At 43.6% G+C, this 26,481-nt stretch overlaps 1 protein-coding gene across 3 annotated transcripts in view; it reads right to left on the reverse strand.

The window, feature by feature from the left end:
* The window catches only part of KIF16B (kinesin family member 16B), a 1,618,961-nt gene that overhangs the window by 1,377,181 nt on the left and 215,299 nt on the right, over positions 1-26,481 (reverse strand). The gene's annotated exons all lie outside the window — the stretch shown is intronic.

Here is a 26,481-nt window from a genome sequence, read left to right on the forward strand (position 1 = left end):
CTGGGTGGAATCACTCCATATGAAATGCTCTTTGGTACTAGAATGCTCATCCAGGATCTTGATTGTCAAACTTCAGTGGTGGAACAAAAACCCTTTTGATATCAAAGATCGTTTGGCTGTTTTACAGGACTTAAATGAAAGAAGAAGAAGTCTGAGTAACACGATACAGAAGCCAACGACCACTAAAGACAAACCACCTGTCCCAGCAAGGCCTGTCTGGATTCCAAAGATTGGGGATCTAGTCAGGGAAAAGATTGCGGTGAAGAAGAAATTTGGGCCTTCTTACAGAAAAGCAGTACCTGTCATAGCAATCCACGGAACGAGATCAGTGTTACTACCTCCCCTTGCTGGTAAAAGGGAGAACAGAGTTATTTCCATCGACCTAGGTCAAACCACATCATGTGGCCGATAATAAGTAGTAGGCCTAGTGGACTCCCAAGATGTAGCAGACGACTGAATCTTGCTACAATCCATGAGGTTCAAACTGAAAGACTTATCACCTTTGATAAACCTGCGGTAAGAAAAGAAGGACTATCCAACAAAGCCATGGAACTTGTGCCTCTTGAGACCCAAATAACAGTTCGTCAAGAAACTCCGGTCTACAATAATGTAGCCTCAGACTATAAAAATATGACAAAAGAAGAAGCAGCTACAATGATTCCAAATAATCTGGATGCAATCCCAACAATTGACAGAACTGCCTCTGGCTATTTTATCAACTTTGATACATTTTCTGAGGATCCCAGTGAACCTGAAAGTATGCCAGTAAATAAAACTTTCAAAGAAAAAATTACAGAACTCTTTCATCAACTTGAAAATACATATCTGGTTTCACCATGGGTTGAATTTTGGATTGTGTTAGGTGTACTCTTTCTCCTACTTTGGTTCATTCTTGTTTTAAGTCTGGGAAAGACGATAGATGGAAAATACATTAACAGTGGACACAGCAAGTAAGAACATCAACTTGCTCCTGAAACCTCACAAATCATCTCATCGTGAACGAAGAGACCCGTCATCAGTGAACATCACAGCCGTTCCTATACCTGGTGGTATAGCATGGGATACAACTGATTATGACATCTATGGCCCGGTGGAGCTGTTGAAGAATCCACACCAGTTTAAGGTTTCTTTGAGTGACTTTGTATCGCCCAGCACGTTTTCTGATGATTGGGACTTTGAAACTGTTAATAACATGATGACAGATTTGGAAATGTCAGCTAAATTCACAGAACATGAATACTTAGAAGCTTCATCAGATTATGAACAAATGTATTGTTTAAGTAAAGTAAAAGGGGGAAAGCCCCTAGGCCAGACGGCCTCCCAGCAGAAGTATACAAAGCTTTAGGAAATACAATGGTCCCTACACTATGTCATCTGTATAATAAATTTTTTAGAGGGGAAGTAACAATTCCAAGCTCACGGAACGAGGCAACTATTGTCTTAATACTTAAACGAGGGAAATCTCCAAAGAGTATGGATGCTTATAGGCCTATCTCACTCTTAAATTGTGACTACAAATTTTTCTCTAAAATCCTAGCTGACAGACTCGGTAAAATCATTAATAAACTGATCCATGAAGATCAAAGGGGTTTTATTAAGATGAGATACCTAAAAGAACTTACTTACTCTTTGATAGGTATGATAGACTTAGCTTCCAATTATGAATACCCCTTGGCAGTGATCGCGTTAGACGCTGCCAAGGCCTTTGATCGAGTTAATTTCGTATACTTAAAAACACTCCTGCATTATCTCAACCTAGGAGACAAATTCACGCAATCTATTTTTTCTTTGTATTGTGCACCGACATCGCGAGTATTGGTAAACGGAACTCTCACACTTCCTATTAGAGTAATGCGGGGCACCCGACAAGGATGCCCCTTATCACCCTTGCTTTTTAACCTATATATAGAGCCTCTTGCATGTAAAATCAGAGCCTCAGAAGAGATACCCCCCTTTGTTGTGATGGACTGGTCAAAGAAACTTGGACTATATGCAGATGATATTATTGTTTATTCTTCTAACTTAGTTGGCTCTTTGGAAAATCTAGTTAAGACAACAAAGGATTTTGGTAAGATCTCCGGTTATCAGTTAAACCAAGATAAAACTGAAATAATGACTTGGAATCTTAATACGGGAGGGGTAAAAACTACAGCAGTAATGAGATATGTTGGGATTAGGATTACGCAAAAAATTGAAGATTTGGCAAAAACTAACTTTGATAGAGTGAAAAAAGAAGTTGGTGACACACTAAAAGGCTGGATGAATTTACCTCTGTATATATACGGACGATCTAATCTTGTAAAAATGGTGATTGTACCTAAAATTACTTTCTTGTTTGAGACTATTCCGTTGGGTTTTAGAAAGGAATGGCTGGTTAAGTTACAGAGTATGATAACATCATTCATTTGGGCGTCAAAGGCCTCTCGAATCTCATGGAAGAAAATAAGGAGGAGAGTAAATAAAGGAGGGTTGGCGGCTCCAGATATACAAATTTATGCATGGGCTTTTTGTTTAAAAAACTGCAGGATGCTGTTGGGTACCCTTCTTAGTTCTCAGATTGGCGGACTATTTGGAATAATGCTGAAAAGGTCAGGATATCATGAGTTTGGTTTTTTGTATAAGTTTGCAGACCCTAAATTTTTCAAAAAGGTGAGACTCAAGACTTTGAGAGATTTGGCCGAGATATGGCATAAAATCAGGAAAATATCTAAAATGCCCTATTTTAGCCATATGGCTCCAATATGGGAGTCTCCTGAAGCTCCTTCCTGGACAAAAGACGCGCTAGCACTACATCTGAAAAAGGAACCTGCTTTGCAAAGGTGGAAAGATTTGTTTCAAGATGGCAATTTAATTTCTTGGGGTTTTTGCCAGCAAATGTGGGGTCCAGTTTTTTCAAAATACAAATACTTACAGATCCAAAGCTGGGCAAATCATTTGGAATCAGAGATCGGAACGGAAAATGACTTCGAGTTAAAATTGGAGACAGGGGCTTTTAAGAAGGAAGTAGCTTTCTGGTATTGGCAAATACTAGAAATGGAGGATGGACCATTCGACCTGCCAGAGACCCTGTGGAAGGATAGCTTGCCAAGGATCACGACAGAAGACCAATGGCAAGTAACTATGTGCATGCTATATAGAATTGTTAAACCTGCAAACCTAAGGCGAAACCTTTTATTTACCATTCACAGGGCATATTGGTCTCCATATAGACTTTCTAAATTTAAAGATGGAGGGATTGTCGGATGTCCAAAATGTAAAGCTCCAAATGTCGATGACTTACACATGTTTGTATCTTGCCCAAATATCAAGCAATTCTGGATTGACGTAAGTATTTCTCTCTCCAAATCTCTGAACCAATGCATTGAGGTAAGCCCTGAATTAATTATTACTGGGAGATATGATTTACAAAACAGATTTTTGAATAACAATGTTAGACTTACTTTTTATGCCATGTTGCTAGCACGTCGAGAGATATGTAAACTATGGGTCTCACCACTTAGTCCTATTTTAATGGATTGGATTTTAGCCATGAGGTACATGGCTAAGCTTGATATGTTAGACCGCTCTAAAAGAAATAGAGGATTTTGGATACCCTTCCTGTTAAATTTTGGTTGAATTACATTTATGTTAAAGTCCGATGATTAAGCCCGTGCCTGTCTCGCTGGTATATGGACTTTCCCAGGACGATAAATAGAGAGGGTGGAGGACACACATGTTGGGTCAGGTGGTCAAGAAGGATAGTTTAGAGGAAGGCCAGACTCAAGAATATGTGTTGTCTACGCCCCATTACTCTAATCCAGCCTAAGAGATAAAAACAGCCCAGTGGTGGATTAGAAAGAAGTTATGGGCGGCAAGACGGCAAATGAGGATATAATAAAAAAATAAAAAATAAAAAAAAATGTATTGTTTAATCATTATGATCACCATTATTTGCACAAATCTGCAAACCCTAGAAATGTTTTTACTTGCAATCAATGGGAACATTGTCCAACACCGCCAGAGGGCAGCTCAAAAACATTTTATGAAAAGTTTGCATACTTCTCAGGTTTTAATGTCACAAATCCAGAAACGTTTTATTTCAAAAATGTGAATAAGACAGGAATGAAAAACATGTTGACCAATACTAAACAAATGTATTCTGTGAACTTTTGTGCCTAGCTGTCTACATTAGGTTTTAACCTTTGGAAAGACAACATTGAGACAAAAACGGTCTGGGGCACAAAAGACTGGCAGGTGCAAGGTTTAGAAGCCTTATTCAGAGCCTGTGTTATCCCAGAACAAATAATGCTTTTAAATGATACAATTCAACAAACATCTTGTCCTGGCTTGGCTAAGATAAAAGATTTAAACAAACGGTCCATACCTAAGCCCTCACCTAACAGTAATTACACTGCGGTTGAGGAGGTAGACTTAACCCATGTTTTAAAACGGAACAGAACTAATTCGGATTCGAAAAAATGGTTAATCTGGCCCACAGACACAAATCACTGTCAAGATAGATTCCTGAACAAAACACAAGGGTTCACAGTGAATAGGCCAGACCCAAGATATTCCCAGAGACAACATCCAGGGATAGTAACAACATACAGTGTAGGAAAGCTATGCCTTGAGTGGCTACAGAAATCCACACTTCCAGAAATTAAACAACACTTAACTTTACTTAAAGAAGGCGTTGATTTACGAGACTTCTTACTTGGACCTCGTAAACCGCGTCAAAAATGTTTCATATATGCCGGTATATACTCTGCTTACAATGAAGCATGGAAAGTCACGCAAATGGAAACTGCAGAGAGAATACGAGTAATTGATCGTAATAATTTAGAGAAAGCTCTCTCTGTAGTGGACAACGGGTTAACGACTCTGTCCTCCAGAATGTATTCTTTGGACAGCATTGTATCATCTGCCATTGACATAATAGAGCAGGACTTGCTAATGTTACAACATGGCCAGTCTCAGTTACGTTCTATAAAGCTGCTAGGCTGGACGTTACAAAATCTGCGTTCAGGCTACGTGCCATGGCGTCTAATCAACACCACGTCATTGTTTTCTGTATTTAACCTTACAGATAAACAAATCTCGTTGGCAGAAAGAGGAACAGACTATACGGTGCTGAGCATAGAAAAACTGGAAAGATTACCATTAACTGTTTCTGAGAAACCAGTCGTAGAATGGATAATACATGGCACCATCACGATACCAGTGACGATTTTCCAGTTTCAGTATTGATAAAACCCATACCAGCAGGCCTGTATGAAAGGTTGGGTTAAGGGTACATTAAGTCAACCTGGAATTTACCATACACACACAAATGTTGGAGTGGGGGAAAGGAAGTATTTCTTAGTGGTAAAAATTGTAAGAACTCACTAAGCGGTACACTTTTGAGTCAAGGTATTAATTTACATGGAGCCTGCGAGGGTTCTTCAAATAACCTTTCTTGTCATCTGCATGGTTCACCAGCAGCAGTGATAGATCCAGTTTTTAGGCAGCTATCCAATGGTAGCTACATCATGTTGAATGATCACAGCTGTTGTGGCATGTTGCCAGGAAAAGCCAATCTAGTTAGTGTGTCAGCCAGGGTCACTTGTTGTATGCAAGTATCGTTTCCAAAAAGCAAGACAGACAGGAAGTCGGCGTTATGGCCTTCACTGAATATCTCTTCTATACAAATTGATACTTTAAGCAGAATGAAAGCCATTCTTTTGCAAAAAACTGTGCTACTGACCTCGTCCAGAGAAACGTATGATCTCCAAGTCGCAAGGACTTCTGCAGAGATACATGCCCTATTATCAACAAACTGTCCAATTGTGACGGAGTGAGCAGGAGGGTGGAAGAACTCACCCACAACAACGAATGGTGGGTCGCTGATCATACCTCCCCTCCTTCCCTTCAGGGCGACTGCGCTACATGGGCTCTACTGGGAAGATGCGAGGAAAACGAAGAAGGCGCCTTTAATTGGGCGTATACAGAACCAGAGGACACGCCCCTATAGGACGTCGGGGCAACGAGAGTGAAGAAAACCCCGGAAGAACGTCTACCGGCGTGTGACAACACCCAGGAGGACGAGACCGGAGCGTGGAGGAGAGATTGCGGAGACAAGAGAGGAATACGGAGTGAACGAAGGGAGAAGGAAGGCGAGCCAGGAGGCCAATGTTCCTGTGAAGCGCCGTGCCACGCTCCCGGTGGAGGAGTGTGACTCAGCTCGGTACGGCAGTGGTTTGCAGGCTGGGTCGGGAGGCGGGGAGACTCTCCTTCGTAGCATGGCAGACTGTTTCTGTCCCCTATGTAAATACCGTGTACATATCTTGTACAGCCCTTGTAAATACTCCTATACCCGTCTTCCCCACATCCTTTCCCCTCCCCTTCCTGGCACCTTCCTTTCCTAACCTCGATACCTTAGCACGACCTCTATTGTAGAATACACAACGAGCAGCGCTGTTCTTTCACTTACCGGGTTCCCCCTGGGTACATAAAGAAGAGTATTGAGTCCTGACGGCCTCTCTTCTGTTTTCTTTACGATTACCGGTGGAACGCCCAAGTGATCACCACGACCAGAGAAAGACGGAAGAAGGATATTTTGGTCGACCTTGCGAATATAAGCTCATCACCACGGATCCGGCAAGAGTTAGCTAGAGAAAGACTGACATCAAGCACAAGAAAAGCCTTAACCAAAATAAAGCCTTATTTAACTAGAAAGAGTTTCCGGTCCCTTACTACACCCACGTCACACCAATCCATTTGGCAGAAATGTTAGGTCGTATGTTAAACATGTCTGATACGAGTGGTATTGCACATGGATTTAAGATGATTTTTTCTGGACGGTTATCACCCTTTGAAGCAGTCCTCAGCATTTTTCCAAATTTCGTGCACTCTGTGTTCGGCGGCCTCCCTCTCATTTTGGGACTCGTAGCAGGAATTCTATTTTTGTTTATTCTGCTCCGATATGGCAAGTCCAGTCACCAACGTTACCCAGACTACCATGGAACAAGCTCTCCTAGCCATGCGGTATCGTGACAGGATTACAGAGATTCTTGGCTTGGCTCGTTTAAGAGATCTGAATACCACTTGGTTTCTTTCGTTCAGACCAATCTGGCAAGATTGCATCTTACCTGTTCTACGATGCCTGCTTTGCGGAGAAGAATGCGTGTTGGACATTTGTCTTACACTTCCATCAGTACTGCCATCGGATGTTGACGCTTGCTAGGTCCGGTAACGACTCATGCATCCTGTTGCCCCCATCGGCTACCAATCCTGATGACGGCATTCATTAAGGTCTCACCGGCAAGTCTAAATGAGGGTGAGATACGTGGAACAGGCACGCAGGTACCACCTACTGCAAACATTGCTAATGCGACTAACGCTGACGCCGATGCTTCTCATCTGTGCACATTTGATCTACTAACTGAAGTAGTTCCACTTTCGCCTACTATGGTAGAAGGTTTCTTTGCCAGCCTAGACGACCTGATGTTTCCTCCTGACACCAAGAATAACTTTGGAATCTTGAACACAGCATTCCATAAACTCTGAAATCCGAACTTCACTTTTTCAAAACAAACATTCTCAATTGGGAACTCTGTGTTTCTCTGATTCAATTTGAACTTTATCCAAAATAGAATTTTTGGGGGGGCACAGAACAATCTGCTTAAAGTAGAACTATTCTTAGAGAACAAGAATTCTTTTAAATACTTCCTACAGACAATATTTGGCCTTGTCCTCAAAACCAAAACAGTTTATATGTTATGCTATGAGATGGTCTCGACCTTTTTTTCTGTACTTAAGAGCCATTTCATGAATGTTATTTTGTGACTCATTAGGTTAGCATTAAATCATTTCATGCTATATATCATATATGTAAACACTTTTCTCAAATGCGTACAGTTTATGCTCATTTAGTGTACAGCCTTTTCAAATGCAACTTTTGTATTTTGGGTGGGATTGTAAACACATGCTTTAGAAATGTTTTAGTACGTATAATTTAGTAATGTTGAACTTAATAAAGTGGAGTGGGTGCTGTATATGAATTTAGGACCCTAGTGTAATTTTCCCGATTCATGCCCATATATAGGTATAAAATCACTCTATCCTTATATAGGCATAGAAATCCTAACCATATTTAGACTTAGCCCATGCAGTCCAAATACAGCATGGCTACTTCCACTAGTTCCGAAAATCCACAACAATTTCTTGGAAAAACCCGCCTTTAGCAGTCAGGGACTTCCCCTTGCTTGAATATTAATTTATCCAAGAAATCATGGAGTTTTCAAAGAACTGAGTCTTTGATGACGTTATTAGGTCCAACCTTACGTCAATCTTAGCACATTTAAGGTATAAATATGCCCACATTTGCCCAGGCAAACACACAGTGGTTTAGAGCAGTTCGACTATCTACTTGCCTGACGCATCTCGCCGCAGCAAGTGCCAAAGGAAGCCGACCCTCCAGCAGACACACTGAGAGAGACGCTGTCTTTTCTCTTGCCGAGAAATCCAGCTCCAATGTTTCCAGGCTACCCTTGCGGGTTGCTGGGAAATCGAGTCCTGAGAAAGAGATACAAGACCTCCTTCATTCTAAAACCAAGATACGGAGCTGATTAGACCCTTAGAGAATTCTTGGATAGATTTGTGGCAAAAAATACTGAACTTAAGCTACACCTCACTCACATCTCCCCTCGTACTAGACCTAGGTTAGGTACATCGGGGTAGGTGTATTTTAGAAGCACCAGTTGAGTACTTTTAGTCTTTATTTATTAATGTATGTATTCTATGTATTTTATGGCTTAGAAACCATATCATGCTTTTACAGTATTATTTTAGAATACTCTTCATACTGTACGCATTGTACTTTGCAACCAGTATTATGATTCTAGCAGTTCATTTCTTCTGCATGAGAAAGAAGACTGTTCAATAAACACTTTTTATTGAAAACGCCTGTCTCTCTATTTCTCTGCACCTCTGGTGAAACGAAGCATGCACGATTGACTGGGGTAAAATAGTTATCTATTGTTTCCGCGACTCTAGAGGTACATTTCTTATTCTTTGGAAACAAAATTGTCATGTTTATGCGGTTATCAGAAACTAATCCCTTCTTGTGTATTTGTGAAAGTTTCTAGTGATCTCTGAGCTAGCTTGCACTCAAAATTAAGTCTAACATATTTGATAGAGACCTAGTCGACCTAAGTCCTACGTCTAATCTATAGTATATGTTATTCCAATGCGCAGAGCCTATTGGGAATATAGGAACTACACTATAGGATGAAAGGATGATGACTGGACAGATGGATAAGTGGGAAAGGATATATGAAAGGGTGAATAGATACATGGCGAATCGAAAACTGAAGGGTTTGACAGACAAATGGATGAACAGATAGAATAGTTAAAGGACTGATCAACAGATGCATGGGAGGAGGATGAAAGGGTAAAGGGTTGAACCCTCCTATGCAAAGTAAGGTTTGCTTGCTTTGCGTGCTCGGTGTAGAGCTATGGTTCAACTGGTTTAAAAAAAAAAAAAATCTGGCTACTCTTTTGCAGTCAGCTTTGCAGCTGTAACACTGCCACACACTGAGAGCACAATTACCTGTGACACGTGCCTCTAACCCACTGATGCAGGTCGGCTCTTTAATTCATATCTGTAGCCTAGCCTCAATGAAAAGCTGGTCAGCGGGTTGATTCACACTTTTCCTGCTACAGGGAAATGTTTGCATGTACTAGCTCTGCAGATGTACGAGAGAACGTCTCAACCTGCTCTACAGACCTTAGACTAAGATGTAGGTTTTCAGGTGCATTTTTCATAATTACCCATTCATATAAATAAATACCCAAGCATGTTGAATTAATAATTCAGCACTCGGACATACATGAGGTGTTTTGAGTGCATCATTCATCTTCTCTGAATTCATGTCAAATGTCTTTAGGTGTCAAGTTGCTAATGGGAGGAAGGAAAGGTGCAGCTTTGGCCCCTTACCAGTGACTTAGGTGCAGGAGAGTTGAACGATTATGGACACAGAAAGCCTTTAATACCTTGGCCCCAATATATTCAGAGAGAACTACTACCATTTGATCAGGCTGCTGACTCAGCCACGTGTATTGTTGTAAAGTACAACCATACACAGCCTTGAGGGGTGGTCGCTGGGCACACTGGCTCAAGGGAGCGGCAGCGCATGATCGCACAGGTTGGAAGGACTGGAGACAGCGCAGGGCTCTGAGGCACTGAAAGATGTGGATGTCCACATGCGCCTGTGTGAACTTCGTAAAGCAGAGAATGATCAATGGACTAATAAGATTTGTTTAAGGACTTCTAGGTATATAACATAATAGAAGAATGCCTGATCTACCTTGGCCTATGTCTGATCTACCTTGGCCTACCTTTGTATCACATTACGAAACACGACTGAGTGGGCAGCGGTTGGTTAACATCCAGAAGCCACACACTAGTGCAGTTCGTCATCCGGTGTTGAATGTCTAGAGCATGTGGTAAATATTTGATTTACCGTCTTAATTTCTATGCAGGTAAGTACTTAATCAATAATAACTCAATCGGAAAGAAAAAGGCAGAGTCCGTGGTGTTAGAGTTCTTAGGGGTTTTATTCCTTAAAAAGGAATGGTCAAGACCTGGATATCATGTTCCTGCAACCACAGGGGTTCAGGAAGGGATAGAGCAATATTTTATTGACAATACATAGCTTATATACTTAAGTTGCATTATAGAAACCAATACAGTAGGCGTAACAGCTGAGAAAAGACAAGATAACAGCATCCACGTGGTAGTGATACGTAATTAGAAGGCGTGAACTGGGCGTGAACATAGAGATGTGTGCTAGAAACGTCATAGGTAGGTGTCACAAGTGGGTGGCACAAAGCAGAAATCTTGTAATGTCAGCAGAAATCTGAGGCTTGGATGCGCGCGCAGCTGCATGACGTGTGATTGACGTGAAACCAGAGGGTGTAGGGGGACTTGACATTTACACTGGCGGGAAGAGACAGGAGTCTGGCATGTCAGATCAACTCGTACTTCTATCATATCTGATATCTGATGTTTGGGAACCATATTATCTGAACGGAAAGGTCTCTGGGGCAGAAGCTATTCTATACTGACTGTGAGTGCGTGTATAAGCGCCTAAGTGTCTACATGAGAATGCGAGGGGCATGGGCCTTCCATGGTAACAGGGGCTATGAATTACTTGCACGGAGACAGCGAGGCCGGGCCCTTCGCTCTGCAGCTGGGGGGGATGTTTACTTAAACTAGTAGGCAGGAATGTATTTTCGAGGAGCGGAACAGATAATTCGAAGGTTGAAGTCAGTCTTGGCAGGCAGCAGGCAGCAGGCTGTGCTAAGCGCCGGGAGCCGCACAGAAAGTAAGTCAGAGGTCACGGGTACAGAGACAGCCTGGGCTGAGGCTTTCAGAGTCAGAAGCCAGGAGAAAAAGGCTCGATGGCAGAATTCAGGGCCTACTTTGCCAGAGCTGAAAAACGTGTAAAGTACACCACAAAAAGACGTTGGCATAGCATACTTAGGAACGGACTATTCCACCCATTCAGGGTGGGTCTGAAAGAGGACATGTTAACGTTGGACGCAAATGTATTTGCGTCTTCATAGCTGGCACAGGAGGGAAGTTACATGCACTTTAAGCTGGTACATGGAGACGGTGGGGTACACGCTAGGGAACACAACTTGACCATAAAATTTATATTTCCTCAAGCAGACTCACAGCGAGAAGAATGAAAAGCTCCCACACGTAGTAATTGTACTAAATGAAATGTGTGAATGGCACATCGTGACCAGCAATATTTGCCTTGCTAAGAGGAACCTTCTGGCTAATGAGAGGACCACAATTATCTCCATGTACCAGAAGAGGTCTCAGACATTTGCCACCTGTTCTAGATACCCCGTTATTCAAAGACAAAACAAAATGCATTCCAGTTTATTAGTCTAAACTAATACCAAATGTAAATTGGATAGAGTTTCCTATTTTATGTCTAGCAAATCACATTTTAAATGGCAGTGGGACTGCTGCATTTTTGCAGTTTAGAGAGAAAAGTTGTTCAGATTAAAAATGATAATAAACGAAAGGTCTTTATTTTGAAGATTTTGACTAAATGCTTTTTCCCAATTAATTTTTTTTATTTACATTTGTAAACGTTTATACAGCTAAACAATCAATGAAATTTCTTTTAGAATTAATAAGGAGTTACAGCATGGAGTAATCTCAATCTCTCATTGAAGATGGTCAATTAAAATGATAAAGCAGCGGGAGTCAGGTCAGTTAAAAACACCAAATTAAGGGTTGTGTGGATAACATCCGTATTTTATATGTAGTTCCAGTAACATCTGACTTTAATTAATACGACCAATGTTTTAGACGTTTGGAATGGTTCATAAAACATAAAGTAAACTGTTGTGAGGACCTCAAGGTAAACTGATGTGACCGACAACGTGTGAGCACCGACCACCTTGAACTTATCAATAAAATATGGAATATGAGGATATCTCGAACATTACGTAGAATAGAGCGAACACATTCGCTTTCTCATCCGAGGAAACCAATCGTATATACGCCCTTATACAGGTAGTAGACCCCTCAACCACAAGTAACTTTTCAACGCAAAGTTTGTTGAAGCAACTACTATACACGCCGCCCTCCGAGGAACCCTCATCTACCGAACCCCTGGACCCCGCGAACCCTTCGCCAACTCCATCACGGACATTATCTCCCCGCAGGCCATCGCATCCACCAACTACACCCTGCTGGGAGACCTCAACTTCCACCTCGACAATCAACTGGACCCCAACACCGCATGCCTCCTGGGCAATCTCCACAACATTGGACTCCGCCAGATCGTGACCGAGCCCACGCACTCAGCAGGACACACCCTCGACCCCCTCTTCACTACAGGAAACTCCATCACCTTCAGCCACACCACCTAACTCCCATGGACCGACCATCATTGCGTCCACTTCACCTTCAGAACACCCACCATCCACAGACACCAGCACCTGCTTCCACAAAGAAACTGGACCAAAATCACCGATGACCAGCTCACCTCCTCACTCAACAACTCCACCCCAACCATCACGGAAAACGACGACCCCAACACCGCAGCCCGAACCCTGCATAGATGGATCTCGGACAGCACCAACACGATAGCCCTCCTCACCTCAAGAAAAACAACAATACCCGTGCCAAGAAAGCCAGATGGTTTACCACCGAACTTCGAGAGTCCAGGCGCACATGCAGCCGCCTCGAAAAGACCTGGAGAAACACCAAATCCACAGAAGCTCACAACAACTTCAGAGCCGCCACCAACGCCCACCATCAACTCATCAGAGAAACGAGGAAAAAAGCGATTGAAGACAGAATCTCCACCCACGCACACAACAGCAAGGAACTCTTCAGCATCATCAAGGAGTTCGCCCAACCCACCAGCGAGTCTACCGACATCCCTCCCTCACAAGACCTCTGCGACAAACTCCGCATCTTTTTCCACCACAAAATCAAGAGCATCTACGACAACTTCGACGAAGACAACCAACACACTGAACCCTCACCAACCACCCCGACACCCGGAAACCAGCGATTGATGACTGGACAGCCCTCACCACCGAAGACACACTGAAGACAATCCACTCAGGGGCCCCCACGGACCCCTGCCCCCACCACCTCTTCAATAGAGCCGCCAACACCATCGCACCCATGCTCTGCCACACCATCAATCGCTCCCTGGCGACCGCCTCGTTCGCCGACGACTGGAAACACGCCGAGGTCAACCCCCTCCTGAAGAAACCCTCAGCAGACCCCACCGACCTCAAAAACTACAGACCCATCTCCCTGCTCCCGTTCCCAGCGAAAGTCATCGAGAAAGCCAACTTGCCACATTCATTGAAGAACACAACATCCTCGACTCCTCCCAATCCGGCTTCAGAAAAAACCACCAGTACGGAAACCACCCTCCTCGCCGCAACAGACGACATCCGCACCTTACTGGACAAAGAGAAACAGTAGCCCTCATCCTCCTCGACCTATCAGCGGCGTTCAACACTGTCTCCCACCGCACCCTAATACGCAGACTCTACGATGCAGGAATCCAGGACAAGGCCCTCGGATTGGTTCTGCTCCTTCCTCTCCGGCAGGACGCAGCGGGTCAGACTCCCCCCCCTTTCCTCTCGGACCCCACACCTACCACCTGTGGAGTCCCCCAGGGCTCCTCCCTCAGCCCGACGCTCTTCAACGTCTACATGGCTCCACTTGCCCCCATCGTCAGAACCTACGGACTCAACATCGTGTCATACGCAGTCGACACCCAGCTCATCCTCTCCCTATCCAACGAGCCCAACACCGCCAGACGCAACTTTCGAGAAGGCATGGAAGTCGTCACCAAATGGATGAAAAACAGCTGCCTACAACTAAACACCAACAAAACAGAAGTACTCATCATGGGCCCAAGCCCCGACGCCTGGAGCGACACCTGGTGGCTCACCGCCCTCAGAAACCCGCCAACCCCCACAGACCACGCACGCAACCTGGGAATCATCCTGGACTCCGAGCTCAAAATGGACCGCCAGATCAACTCGGTCTCATCTTCCTGCTTCCACACCCTCCGCCTCCTTTGTAAGACCTTCAAATGGATCCCCCTCGAACACCGAAAGACAGTCACTCACGCCCTGGTCACCAGCAGACTCTACTACGGCAACGCACTCTACGCCGGAATAAGCAAAAACCTCATCCGCAAGCTACAGAACATCCAGAACGCCGCTGCAAGACTGGTCCTCAACCTGCCAAAACACTGCCACATCTCCCAGCACCTGCGCACACTCCACTGGCTCCCCGTCGAGGCGAGAATCATCTTTAAGATGCTCACCCACGCACACAAGGCCCTCCACGGCACCGGACCAGCATACCTGAACAGCCGACTCAAATTCCACACACCCCAAAGGACCCTACAATCAGCCCAGCTTTCCTACGCCGTGGTCCCTTGCACCAGAAAGACCAGATCGGGAGGCCGCTCCTTCTCCTTCCTCGCGGCTAAATCATGGAACGCCCTTCCGCTCCACCTCAGACAGACAACATCGCTCCCCATCTTCGCAAGAAACCTCAAAACCTGGCTCTTCGACAGACCCCCTCCTTGATAGAATGGAACCTGCACCCCCCTCCCCACCCCCCCCACCCCTAGCGCCTTGAGACCCTCACGGGTGAGTAGTTGCGCTTTAACAAACTCCTGATTGATTGACACACCAAAAATTATTATAAACCAGAAATTACATGCCGGTACACTAATCAGGTACCATAAGGATCAGAGGATCCCACGTGGATTGCGAATAGCTCTTAAGCCGACACTTTGCAGGAACAATCCCAAATTCACTGAATGGTGGTACGAGATTTTGAATAAATGTTCGCTGGACTTAATCTTACTTATTGTAGAGGAACTTTCTAAGGTCATAGAGGATCTTGACAAGGACATAGAGGATACAAGCCAATCTAGACAGTAACTTATCAAAAGAGGAATTAGACTGCTTTGAACGGCATCAACAGTCAATTGGATAAATACACGAGAGAGATAAACGATCGAAAAATTAGGAAATATTAGCGCGACACTTTGACTACAAGTTAGTAGAGGTGTACAATTGGGCTGGGGTCTACGCACAATGTAGACAGCAAAGACCATTTAATAATCCTTCCTCAGACGAAGGTAGTTCAACGTCCTTTGATTCATCTCAGAAAGGTTCACAAAGGAGTGGGAGAAATAGAGGTAGCGCTCCAAATAACAGGGGAAAAAACATCACCATCACCACAACATTGGAGGGGCCTTTTTTAAGAAGAGGCCCGAGCCCTAACGTCGAACCTGGAGGGGCAGAGGCGCAAAAAGAACCCGAATCCTCGATTGCCCAGTCAACGCGCAGCAAGAAAACTTGATCATAAATATTTCCAAGGAAAATCTAACGACAAGCCAAATACTACCTTACAACGCGGTTTATCTTTTGTTCCGACCTATCGTTCGAATGAATTAGAGACTGAAGTCAGTGTGTTCAAATTTATGAGGACCCTGAGGTTGAGGCATTTTTTTACCAACGTTATCCCCGAATCAACTCAAGAAACACAAGATACCACTTTAGGTTTGAGGAGTAAGAGTCCTTTCCTAGCTCCCATCAGCCATAAGATCTTCGACTCATATGAAACCATCATCCTCAAAGACATTAAGGAGTTATTTAAGAAACCAGCTACCAGCAGGTCTAACTTCTCAGTAAGAGAGTCACAAGTCATCGACCAAATCATTCACAATCGGAAAATTAAGTGCTGCAAGGCGGATAAAGGTGGGGCGCTTGTAATTATGGATGCAGAATACTACACACGAAGTGTGGATGAACATGTGAATGACAACAACACATACATGAAGTTACCTCAAGATCCCACAGAGGTTTTCGCTAGGACATTGAAAACCATCATTGATAAAGCAGTGGAGATGGGCACGATCACCGTAAAAGACAGGAAATATTTACTTCAAGAACATCCGAGGAGTCCCAGCATACACATGCTACCTAAAATCCACAAAAATTTGATGAAACCCCGTTTCGACCGATAGTGTCAACGAAGGGATCAATACATGAGCCTACGGGCAAATACCTGGATCGACACTTGCAACTACTTGTCAAGAATATGTCTACGTATTTACAGAACACTACTGATTTTTTAATTAAGTTGAATGAAATGCCTCTCCATGGCACTATGACCATCACTCTTTGCACCATCGACGTGTGTTCACTTTACACCTCAATACCACACAATAGGGGCATCGAAGCAATCGAATCTTTTTTGATCAACCATGACATTAATGAAGACCTTAAGATATTTCTAGTGGAACTTTTACAATACACTCTATATCACAGTTATTTTTCATGGAACGCCAATTTTTTCAGCAATTGGCTGGTACATCGATGGGAAATTGAGCAGCTCCCAGCTACGCGAACCTGTTTATGCACAGGCTGGAACTCGATCATATTCTGCACAATCCAAGATGGCAGAATAAAATTTACAAACTATGGCGATACATTGACGATATATTTTTAATTTGGAAAGGGCAACAGGAAGAGCTTGAAGATTTTATGTTGTACATCAACAACATTGATGATCACATTCAGTTCACCCACACCATCAATACAGGGTCCATCCCATACCTGGATGTTTTGGTTTCAATAGTCGATAACAGATTCCACACAGATGTGTACACCAAAAGTACAGATAGGAATAATTCTCTAATGTTCGACAGTTGTCACCCAATGTCTCTTACACGTCATCTACCATATTCTCAATTTCTGAGGATTAAACGTATCTCATCGGACACTGATACATACACCAAGAATGAAATTAAGATGAGGGAGAAATTTCAAGAGAGGAAATATCCAGATTTAGTGTTAAAGGATGCTATGGAGAGGGCGAGAAGAAAATAAAGGAAGGAACTATTGAAGGCTTGTACACCTGATTCTCCACAGAGCAGGCCCACGTTTGTATCTAAATTTTCCATCAGGAGTCAACAAATCAAAAAGATCATTCTAAAGAATTGGCAGATGATTGAGAATGAACAAGATTTTAAAGGAATATTTACTAAACCACTGTTTGCATAACAGAGGTCAAAAAACATTAAAGGTATGCTTGAATCCAAACCTAGGGATGTTAACGTAAGATACATGGGGACCACCCCTTGTTTAAATTGTGGACATTGCAACAACATTATACGTGGAAACACTCAGCCATCCGACGACAGGAAAATCGATCAAGACATATACTAATGCCACTTGCGACACAAAAAACCTAATCTACCTGCTCAAATGTCCGTGCGGACTCCCATATGTGGGAAAAACGGAAATAAAAATAAAAACCTGCTTAACGGAACATAAAAGTACTATCAGAAACAAGGTAATGAAAGCCCCGGTTGCTGCACTTTTTACTGCCAACAACCACAATGTGAGCCAAATTAGATTCATGGTTTTGGAGGTGGTCTCTGCAAAACAAGGCTTTGACAACAGAAAGAGACTTTTACAACGAGAAATGTACTGAATTAAGAAATGGAATTCATTTAACCCGAAAGGGTTAAATGACCGGATGGAATACAGTTGCTTCTTATGATTCTGTAATATTCTGTGAGAAATGTCAGTTTATGTATTTAAGGTCATTTGTGTATTAGACTAAGCACATTGAAAAGTGTGATCTGTTAAGAAGCGCTTTTCTCAAAGCCTAACACCCATTTAGTTACGTATTTTTATTCGTTTACTCCCCCTTGTTACTGGTGTCTTCATAAGCCTTTCTTTCCATACTCTCACACAATATCCATTGGGTTACACAGTCATACAGCCCTCTCTAAGATGGCCGCCACTTTCACTTTTCTAACCGCTTTTTTCGGTTGACACTTCTGTTGTCAACTGATTGATTGTTGACACTGTATCCTTACCGTCTGGTTTCCTCGGTTTAATTTACCATTTTATTTTTTATCTTGAGTGTCTTTGTGAATTTATGACAAGTTCAGAATTCCGGATTAGTTCGTCTTTAATTACTACATATAGAGCTACCACACACATGCGTGGCGTTTGACCGACGACTTTTGGCAGAAACCCAGATAGGACTGAAAGTTACCGTCACTTTTCGGGTAAGCCGTCGTTGCGGGTTACAGTCTCAGCACTGTATATATTTTTTTCACTGTCTGGACACTCGTTAACTCACAGGTTCTTAGATTTTGTCTTCCGAATGTGGGGCACTTTATTCTATTCTCGGTGGCACTCTGACCACCGTCATTTGAGTCTTTCCGTTTAAACACAATCTCTTGCACTTTTGAAGGCTACTTTTCGTTCTTTTTTACACTCGACACGGTATTTGCCCATTGGCTAAACTGCAGTTGATAGGTTCACGAGCACCTTTCCTTTAAATAAGCACAGGATTTTTGTTTATGGTTATGCGTTTCCTGTTTGGCATATACCATTCACATTGTTTCACTCTTAGGATCACACGTATTCTTCTGTAACTTCTTTAACCTTATACGCATGTGACCTGCATGAACTGATTTTCATCTAGTTTCTCCAGTTGCTAAAAAAACATATCTACTTCCGTATCATTTATACTTGTTTTACTATGTTTTGATTTATAGATTCACCACTTTTCCCCTGATTTATTTATTTTATTATTTATTTATTTATTACATTTCTAGAGCGCTCTGTTACCGGAGGTGTCCTGGCGCTAACAGAATAAACTGGTGTGTGTGGGTCGGTGCTTTAATGGGTAAAGAGCCAAGTCTTCAGCGCTCTTCTGAAGGATAAGAGATCAGGCAATTGTCTAATGTGGAGGGGAGGCTTGTTCCAGGCTACTGCAGCTCCTAAGGAAAAGCTCCTGCCTCCCTATCTTACTTTCTTGACTCTGGGGACTGATACTAATGCCTGCTGACCAGATCTGAGAGATCTTGCCGGCTTGTACCAGAAGAATAGTTCCTTCATGCATCTAGGGCCCAGGTCGTGCAGTGCTTTGAAGACCACACAGAGTGCCTTGAAAGTGATTTGTTTCCGCACTGGCAACCAGTGAAGTTTTGCCAGGTCCTGAGCCACCGATGCAAACTTAGGTGTTTCTGTTATCAGGCGTGCAGCAGCATTCTGTAAGGTCTGGAGTTTTAGTATGCCGACTTGAGCGTTCAGCATAAGACTGTTACAGTAGTCTATCCAAGATAGGATTAGACTGGTGACCACTGTTTTTCTATGCTCTTGCTCCAAAAATGGTAGCACTTTCCTAATTGTTTTGAGGACAAAATGGATGGATGAGACCAGGGCGTTGATCTGGGGTTTAAAAGATAATGAGTCATCCACCAGAATGCCGAGATTTTTCACACTGGGGCGGGCAGAGTTCCCATTTCTTCCGGCCACCATCTCGGGGACCAGAAGTTGTCTTTGGAGCCAAAGAGTAGCACTTCAGTCTTCGAGGAATTTAACTTAAGACAGTTTGAGCCATCCAAACCCCTACTTCTCGCATGCAGCCTTTGAACCTATCCGCAGTGCTGTCTATGTCCCCCTGCCTCAGAGACACCACTATCTGCGTGTCATCCGCATAAGCTGTAAGGTTGAAACCGAAGGTTCGAATTATAGGAGCTAGAGTGGAAACATAGACATTAAAAAGGGTCGGGCTCAGGGAGGAGCCTTGGGGCAGTCCGCAAGGAAGCGAAAAGGGGCGAGATTCAAAATCCCCCAGAGCCACCGTCTGAGTCCTGCTGGAGAGGAAGGCCTGCAAGATCTTCAGCGCCTTACCTTGAACTCCGCAGGCCCTCAACCGGTCCACCAACAACTTGTGATTGACCGTGTCGAAGGCCGCGGAAACGTCCAGCAGGATCAGGGCGGCTCTACCTCCTCCATCCAACACTCTTCTGATGTCTTCCACTGATTTGATTGAGGCGGATTCCGTGCTATGTTCTGCACGGAAACCATGTTGGCTAGGGTCTAGATGTTCTCCTGTTCTCAAGAAGGTGCTTAACTGTGTATTTAGAAAGGGCAATCTTGCAATAGGCCGGTAATTATTTAGGTCGGCTATGTTCAAATTGGCTTTTTTTAGGAGAGGTAAAATGGAGGCTCGTTTCCATTTTGCAGCATAAGATTGAGGAGGGGGGTGAGTCCAGCTGCAATAATGACTGGCGCCAATTTAGCGATGACGGCCGGGCAGGGATCATGAGGGGAGCCTGATTTTATCTTCTGGAGTCGGCTCATTACCTCTTCCTCACTGATTTGGGAGAAAAATAGAAGTTTTTCTCGGCCGTTGTCGGATTCTGCATTATTAGTGGGAAGTTCCGCCAGCACTTTTATTTGACTGTCTAAGGGGGAGAAGATTTTTTCAACTTTTTCGCGAAAAAAGCTAGCCAGCTTCTCACAAAGAAGCAGGCTAGGGGGTACCTCTATAGTCTTGGGGACTGCCAGCGCAGACACCGTTCGAAAAAGCTCCTTCGGGGCATTGCTAGCTTCTTTAACCTTCTTCGTAAAGAAAGCTTGCTTAGCTTGCTGGATCTTCTCTTTATATGCTCTTTGCTCAGTGTTCAGAATTTTTTTATCTGACTCGCTAAAGGTAGTCCGCCAGATTTTTTCCTTTATTTTGCACTCAAATTTATGGTCCCTGATCTCTTGGGAGAACCAGGGGGCGGAAGGAGTGAACCGTGTGGGGAGAAAGGTTTTAGGGGGGAGCCAGTTGTAAACATGCATCCTCATGCCATCTCGTGTAGGCCTGGGTTGCTTGTTCCAAATTTCCTGAGAGCGGCTCCAAGGTTGACTTCAATACATATTCTAGCTCATCTTGTTTTATGTCATTCAATTTCCCGAGTCTGGTTCTAGATAATCTCCCCCGGGGGCTAAGACAAAATTAAAATAGACTGCTGAGTGGTCTGACCAGGATATGGGCTGGATTGATAGCACATTAAGGCTCGATGATTTGAGAAGATACCATCCAGGGTGTGCCCTGCCTTATGGGTGGGACCGCTGACCAATTGCCTCAGAACCAAACCCTGTAATAGGTCAGTAAGATCGCATGTGTCCGGATCCGAGCCACATTCTAGGTGAAAGTTAAAATCACCTAGTAATGTGAACGTTTGGGCAGTGGCAACTGTTTCTGTTATTTTACCGAGAGCTAGAAAAAAAGGTGCTTTCGTCCCAGGCGGTCTATAAACTAGGCAACCTCTAAAAGTTTGGTGGTCAGATATGGTAAAATTAAAAAGAAGGGTCTCATCTGGACCTACGGGCCCCTGTTGAAAAGACCCTCTGAGTGAGCGATGGTAGATAATGGCTAGACCACCACCTTTCTTTTTCTCTCTGTTTTGGGTGTAACAGACATAGTTCGGCGGGGTGGCATTAATTATGTCAGGGCCAGAGCGGCATTGGTCCAAGACTCTGTGATAAACGCTTTCATCACCCCCGCGTCCTGAATCATCTCCGCTATTTCAGTACTATGTTTGACCAGGGATCTGGCATTGAGTAAAAGACCCTTCACCGAAGAATGACTTTTCCTGGCTGACTTTTCCTTGTTGTCCCTGGGGAGCCCAATCAGATCCCAGCTTAGTCTTGGCAAGGTCTGTAAACAGTTAGGGCATATGCTAAGGGCCTTCCCTGTATTGGCCCCAATTTCCAGAATCGAGCAGCCTGCTGAGTTAGATCTGCACCTCCAAGCTGTAAGCGCTTCGCTAGTGTAGGTCAGTCTCGAGGACGGGTTGGTATTGACCGGAGCAGAGGTTCCGGCCCTAGGCGCAGGTCTGGCGCAGACGGGCTCGCCTTTGGCGAGCCTTCGGAGCGCCTACGGCGCGCACGCTGCGCTCCCTGTATAGGTGTACCATTTTATGCACGTGGGGGTGGGAGGGGCAGAGCACAAGTCTGCTCGCCCAGCTCCTCAACCGAGATGGCGGGACCCATGGAGGCTTTGGCTCCGGTTCGAGCCCCCTGAGAGTAATCTGTGCAAATACGCTTTTTTTTAAAAACAACAGCAATGAGGATTTTAAAAAGCGGGTAAAAACTCACAACAATATTTTTAAAATCGCTACTGGTCCCGGCTTCCGCCTCAAGACCGTACCTCCACACACACACACGCTATTCAATCAGTCAACCAATTGAAAGTACTATTGATTACATTGTTTCATTGGGAATACCCAGGATTAATATATTGGAAACGATCCAGTTCCACGAAGGAGTGCGACGGGCTGTGTTGTCAGTTCTTGCCAATGTAACTCAGACTATCAAACTGATGTGAGGAACACATAACAAACACAACAGGTAAAGGGGTGCTAAGTCTCATTATTGAGATACAGCTTTAACACAGAGTTCCTCGCCAGGCATACCACCGATACAGCTATGGAACGCCATGACTGGTTTGAAAGACAAAGTCAGTGAGAACTCAGGAGTCATTGAACACCTGAAACTGTTCCATGACTCCCTAGACCCAAAGGAGGCAGAACACATTGTCTTACTTTGTATAGAAACAAAGGATAAAGTGAGAAACTGCTACACTGTTTCAGGAAAATAAGGGAATGAAGAAGCAATGATAAAACCTAACACATAAGATGGGGTAATGAAGTCATTATGACTCTTGGTAACTTCTACTCGCTGGGTTGCCTTACAAATTATTCTAGCCATGCAGGCCAGGGGTACATCTGTGACTGCACCTAGTCCTACCCAGGAAAAATGATGAAAACACTTCTGGTCTGCCTGTCAAATCGGACTTGCACTTTGGCCAGACCACTCAGGACTGCCTAACCACGGAGTCACCTCTAAAGATGAAAATAGGTGCACAATCTTTCCGCCATTACTAGCCGACCCAGCACCATATGCCTTGAGCATATCTCCATCAGTCACCAACACGGGACCATAACACACGTCCTCCCCACCAACATAAAAAAAAGACACTGTTCACTCCTCCGATATATGCAAGCCTTCTCTGTTTCAATTTACCACAATTAGAAGTGCATAATCTCTCCTAACTGCCTCCATCCACCCTAAAAGGCCCTCTGAACTTGGAAAGACCACCTAACAACATTCCTGGCTTTGCCTTGATCCATTTTCTCACTGCCACCCAATTTTTACCAGCAGCGTCAAGTGGGGGCATAAGTCCTTTGACAACATCTCTCAACTAGGTGCCTGCATCGCTCCCCCGCATGGCAAGGAAAAGAGTGAGTCCAGTAGACTGGTGGACCATGGTACACTAGGCCCAAACCGGATCTCAAACTTGAGACAGGTTTGTGCTCAATATATACATATAGTGATATCTGGAGTAAGGAATCCCAAAATTTGATGTACTTTTTAAAGCAAAATATGCTGCATTGATTTATTTGAGAGGTACAGGTATGCAAAGAACAGCCGACATGTGTTTCGACTGTACAGCCAACAAGCCAAGGGCTTTTTCAAAGATGGTTTTCAAAAGGTAGGCATAAAATGGTATGAAACAACTGTGTGATCACATAGACTCCGGGTCCATAGGAGGATCTACACACATTCCTGTTCATGTAGAAGGGTAAGGTAAGGTGAGGTGAGATATTGGAAAAACAAAAGATCAATGACAGAGGTAGGGCCTCCCACTATACTACACTGGGATTACGCAGTCTTCCACTCACTTATTAACACGGTTCTCTTACCCCCTAGACCTATTACACTAGGCATTTGCTACTGCTCACATTTCCACCCCCATTTACCATTCCAGGGTTTCCAACTTCTCCAAGTGAATTTTCTGAATTTTTGGATACCACCTCCCCTGTTGCCAGTTAAGTATAATCTGACCACAGCCAGATGCTTTGTTTCCTCCCTTAAAGGCATAGCCAGCACCATATGACCATACTCTTGGTAAATCATTTTGCTTGTCACTTCTATGGTATATACATTCATTGTATCAGTTTTAGCACACTGCCGGTGATGTGTAAGTTAGGTATGTGTAGCATAATTTATTCCAACCACTGTCCCATACGCGACATGGTATCACGGGACTGGGAGCGAGAACTATTCACCGGGCAAAGTATTTTTTCCATTGTTTCCGCTTTTAAAGCGATATGCCGTCACTCCCTCAATCAGTTTTGGACTCCTGAGTTCGACCGCTCTTCAGCGTTTTCCGGTCTACTTTAGACCACAAGGAGGGAGCGCTCAAAAGCGCATTTTATGTCTTCTGGACTGCAGAGACTGTTGCCGCATCGCGGACAGATAAAGAACACGTCGGTAAGCCTTTCAGGCCCAATCTAGCTCAATAGTATCATGCCTTAAACGTTTAAATCAAACTGTTAACAACTAAATAGCACCATTACCGAAAGGCCTTCCGAGCACCTTGTTTTTTCGGTCCCCATTAATATTTTCACAGTTAGTCTAATGATATTACCCTTACAGCATCCGTCACCACTCTCAGGACATTTGCATGCATTTTACAAAGAAAGCACTTAGGCGGACGGTATATATCAGCAACTATCTTTTTATTGAACTGCATTTGACATTTATTTTCGTGTCTGCATGCTCCACAATTCTCTCAAGCTCACTTTACCTGGACTTTTTTGTCATCTACACCTATAGGTAGATCGCCACAGTGCACTGTATATTTGTGTAATTATGTACTGCAAATATTGGGTAAGAACCATACAAATGTTCTTACTCTTTACTTTGCTCCAGTTTATTCTGAAGACTCAATGAATACTTACAAGACGCATTGGTAAGTCTCCTTTATCTGTATAGCAAAACAACTATTTTGGCTTTTCCCATGACTTTTTTTCGACCGGTAAAGTCCGTAACAGAATGATGGTGACCTTACAGAATATCAATATGTGATCAAGCATGATCTAAGCACACTATTACTTTGATGAACTCTATGCATTCCTCATGGACTACGCTGTATTGCTTAATTTGGAATGCTTCATGATTGTGATGAATTATACATTCTCTGTTATGGTTATAGAATTATTGCTGCTACGTGGATTGTTGCTCTCTTCGATTGCTCTCATTCTAATTGCTCAATTTCAAGTTCAGTATGACTGTGATGAACTGTACTTCTCTCATTCTGACTATTCTGAATCTTTGATGCTTCATCTTATTTATAGATGCATAAAATGGTAAATTTTGGCTTTCATTACAAAATAATTTCCTCGTTTTTTCTAAATATTTCAGATTACATTTCTCCCTTTTGTTTTTCCTTTTCTCTTTCCCCGTCCATTCACTTCATCACTTCTGTTATGAACATATTGCTTCTTTTTCACCTTTCTTCCTGTGCTTTTACCTTCTGTCTTTCCACTCCTCTCACGGTTACCTGTCATTGATCTTTTGTTTTTCCAATATTCCACCTTACCTTACACCTCCTCATGAACGTGTGTGAAACCTCCTGTGGATCCTGAATCTATGTGATTATACCTTTTGTGTTATATAATTTTATGCCTACCTTTTGAAAACCAGCCTTGGAAAAGCCCTTAATTAAACAACAGGGGGTGGTGATGGACAGAGTTTCTGAATTAAGCAGAATACTCTCACCCAGTCAAGAGATCAGGGCTTAATCCAACACCGTTTTTTAGCTCACTGCACCATCCCAGCTCAGAACCTGGCTATATGCAAATTAGTCTGTCCCTGGCCCAGTGTATCATGGGAACAGGGCAAACCAAACTACCAAGCCAATTCTTTCACTGGGAAGGAAAAAAGCTACGGGGGACCGGTTTCTGGCATGTCAGCCGTCTTCGGCCCGGCTTGCTTGAATCCTGATGGTGCAATGAGCTAGGGACTCACGTCTGAGTATACCCTTCCACGCTTATGGTGGACAAAATAATTAAACAACAGGGGGTGGTGATGGACAGAGTTTCTGAATTAAGCAGAATACTCTCACCCCGTCAAGAGATCAGGGCTTAATCCAACACAGTTTTTTAGCTCACTGCACCATCCCAGCTCAGAACCTGGCTCTTTTTTTGTTTGGAAAAGCCCTTGGCTTGTTGGCCGTACGGGTGAAACACATGTCTGCTGTTCTTTGGATACTGTACCTCTGGCATAAATAAA

The sequence above is a fragment of the Lissotriton vulgaris genome, chromosome 6 (assembly GCF_964263255.1).
Source record: "Lissotriton vulgaris chromosome 6, aLisVul1.2, whole genome shotgun sequence".
Taxonomy (NCBI): domain Eukaryota; kingdom Metazoa; phylum Chordata; class Amphibia; order Caudata; family Salamandridae; genus Lissotriton; species Lissotriton vulgaris.